This window comes from Peromyscus eremicus, chromosome 23 (assembly GCF_949786415.1).
Source record: "Peromyscus eremicus chromosome 23, PerEre_H2_v1, whole genome shotgun sequence".
Classification (NCBI taxonomy): Eukaryota; Metazoa; Chordata; class Mammalia; order Rodentia; family Cricetidae; genus Peromyscus; species Peromyscus eremicus.
Window position 1 is genome coordinate 39,235,648 of NC_081438.1, and position 3,679 is coordinate 39,239,326.

Here is a 3,679-nt window from a genome sequence, read left to right on the forward strand (position 1 = left end):
CCACGGAATGGATTCCATTTCTGTAGTCCTTCTGCAGGCTGCCTTTACTTTATACAAGGGACTCAAATCCCTTCTATAAAATGGCAGAGGATTGCATATTGCAAAATCTGCATCCTCCTGCATCACTTTAAACCGTTTCTAGACTATTCACAACACCTACTACAATGTAAATGGAATGTTGTGCTGTATTATTTAGGGATATGACAAGGAAGTCTGTACATGCTCATTACAGACACAGCCGTCAGAGGCTTAACTACATGGATACGGAGCCTGTGGGTGCAGAGGCCCCGCTGTTCTCTGAAGGTAAAACCAACAGAATTTGCTGGAGGTTTAGGAAACAGCATGGGAGTGAGAGCAGGAATGATTCCCAGGTGTTCCTTCTGATCAGTTGGATGAATTGAGTTGTAGTTGGTGAGCTAGGGAAGATGTTGGGAAAAGCAAGATTTAGGGGAAGACTAAGATAAACTTAGACCGGTGGAGAAGCAGGGTGGAGAAGCAGTTGGAGCCGAACATCAAACAGTGATGGAGAATTTGGGATTGGAGGTCAAGATTTGGTGGTCATGAATACACCACGTGGCTAACTGAACTCTCGGTGTGATGGGGAGTTAGACTAGGACTTGGGGTTGAGCCTTGAGCCAATGTGCAGAGGTTGGAGACATTACAAAGACTCCAGGGTTGGAGATGGTTGGGAAAGAGGAAAGCCGAGGAGACAGGCGTGGATTTGGAGGTGGAATGAAGAGGAGGAGCTGGAGGAAGGTGAGGACTCCCTCCGCCCAGTGGGGGTAAAGCAGTGGTGGTGAGAGGGACCGACCGGGTTCGAGAACTGTGGCTGAGAAGGAAGAGGTTTGTGGTTCCTTTCTTTTCCGTTCTTGTTTTCAGTTGGGAAAATACCTAGACATTGATATGCGGTCCTATCAGTTAGGGAGGGGTAAGTGGCTCAGGCTACCCTGTGGAGCAGAGGGTGGGCACTGATGCCCAAGGGAAGGGTTGGGTTGATCTAGGAGTTTGGACAGCACATTCAGAGCACTGGATACCAGACAAAGTGATCAGTCACCCTTGAACAATAGTCTTTAGTCAAGTCTTTGATGCGTTCCTTTTGTAAATGATAAGGAATTCTCTGGTACTCAAAGCTCTGTTCACAGTGGTTTGCTTGCTTGGTTTCTTTGTATTTTGAGGTAGGTTTGGTTTTAGTTTTTGAGGCAGGCCCTATAGTCCAAACTGATCTAGAATCTCCTGTCTTCCCACTTTAGCTGCTAGGATTACAGGCATATGCCGTTCCTGGCTCACTGCTGATTGTGAGTGTTGTCATTCTCAGGCCGAGCGGGGTTTAGGGACCCTCGGGCATGAGGTTTAGGTCAGGCTGGTACTGACTTCACTGTACAGCTAACAGGGCAGAGCTTGTCTGTGCTGAAAAATTGAAGTGCTCACAGAGTTCTGTGTGCAGTGGGAAAGGAAATTTAGCTCATGCTACATACCTGTAGCCACGAGGTAAATTACCTGAGAACATCCTAGCTTCCTAGGTAATGGCTTGATTTAGTATCAGTATTCTTGGGGTTGACCAGGCAAGGCTTCTGATGCATATAATAGTGTCTGCTAAACAGCCAAGCACTAGCCATAGTACTCGATGCTGCTGAGGAGCTCGGTGCAGGCAGGCAATCAGGAGCCTTAGTTCTTCCTGTGATGAGACAGGACTTACTGGCTTCCCTGTGCTTCATGTACCTGATGTCCCTGCAAAGCTGGAAACAGCCAAGCACAGTCCGGAGGACTGACTGAGGGAGGTGTGGTTGTTCAGTTCACCAGAGGACACCAGTCTACCATAGTGGTGTTGAAGGCATTATTTATTTACTTATTTTTGCCCTTTCAAGACAGAGTTTCTCTGTGTAACAACCCTGGCTTTGTCAATCAGGCTGACCTCACACAGAACCTCTTGCCTCTGCCTCCCGAATGCTGAGATTAAAGGCGTGTGCCACCGCGCCTGGCAAGAAGGCGTGTTTCAAATGAGATATTTGCAAGCCCTTGAGCTTGTTTCAAATGCAGGATCCAGGGGCTGGAGCAATGGCTCATGGGTTCAGAGCAAGTACTGCTCTTGCAGAGGACTTGAGTTCAATCTCAGTACCCACATAAGGCAGTTCACAGTTGCCTGTGACTTCCACCTCCTAGGCATCCAACATCCTCTTTTGGCCTCTAGGCATCCACATACACCACATTCACTCAGACATAGACACACATCAGTAAGGATAATAAAAATAGATCTTAGAACATATAAGATGCTCCTGCATAATGGGCGTTAACAGCTTAGATGCAAGATTGTAAAACATCTGTAGCGAACTTCTGCCCTCCGGGGTTCTCCCATTGTGCTGTAAGCCTGTATTTAAGACCTCTTCCCTCCTTCAATAAACAGCATTTGGCATAATAAATAAATAAATACATACATACATACATACATACATACATACATACATAAATAAATAAATAAATAATTTTTAAAAAGAAATGGAAAGGTTGGGATTAAAAAAAAAAAAAAAAAAACGGGGCTGGAGAGATGGCTCAGAGGTTAAGAGCACTGACTGCTCTTCCAGAGGTCCTGAGTTCAATCCCCAGCACCCACATGGTGGCTTACAACCATCCATAATGAGATCTGGCGCCCTCTTCTGTATATATAATAAATAAATTAAAAAAAAAAAAACATGTAAGATGCATAGAAAGTACTTGGCAAAATTTTATGTAAAAAAGTATTTTCCCAGTGGGGCATGGTGGCACATGCCTTTAATCCCAGCACTCTGGAGGCAGAGGCAGGTGGATCTCTGAGTTCAAGGCCAGCCTGTCTACAAAGTGAGTTCTAGGACAGCCAAGAATGTTACACAGAGAAACCCTGTATTGAAAAAAATAAACAAGCAAACTTTCTCAATTTTTAATGCTGTAAGTTGCTTCCCTCTCCCAAAGTAGCACACATAGTCTTTCTTTACATTGATGAAAGTTTTTATTTACTTGACAGTATATATATATTACACACACACACACACACACACACACACACACACACACACACACACAGAGTTTAATTAAAACCAAAATAGTGTTTTCTTTCAGCCTAGTCTACTGTAACTTAAAACCTTACCCCCTTTGAGACAGGATTTCTCTATGTAGTCCTGGCTGTTCTGGAACTCACTATATAGACCACGCTGGCCTCCAACTCAGAGAGACCCACAATCCTCTTACTTCCTAAGTGTTGGGATTAAAGGCATGTATTATCACTATGCCAGGCTTGCAGGATTTGATGATACAAATGAACTAGGGGAAATATTCTTTGGGGTGGGCAAACTTTGATTAGTTACCTATAGTTCTTTGAAATTTAGGTTGTGTGAAATACTCTCATGTCACATGAATGCTAAAATTGTGTGTGTGTGTGTGTGTTTCTTTCGAGACAGGGTTTCTCTGTGTAGCTTTGCGCCTTTCCTGGATCTCGCTCTGTAGACCAGGCTGGCCTCGAACTCACAGAGATCCACCTGCCTCTGCCTCCCAAGTGCTGGGATTAAAGGCGTGCGCCACCACCGCCTGGTGAAATTGTGTGTTTTTTATGACACAGGACTCTAAGGTAAAACTTCAACTGATTTGGATTATTATTGAGGTTTTTTTTTTTTTTTTTTTTTTAACAATTTTATTTTTTCTTTCTAGTGCA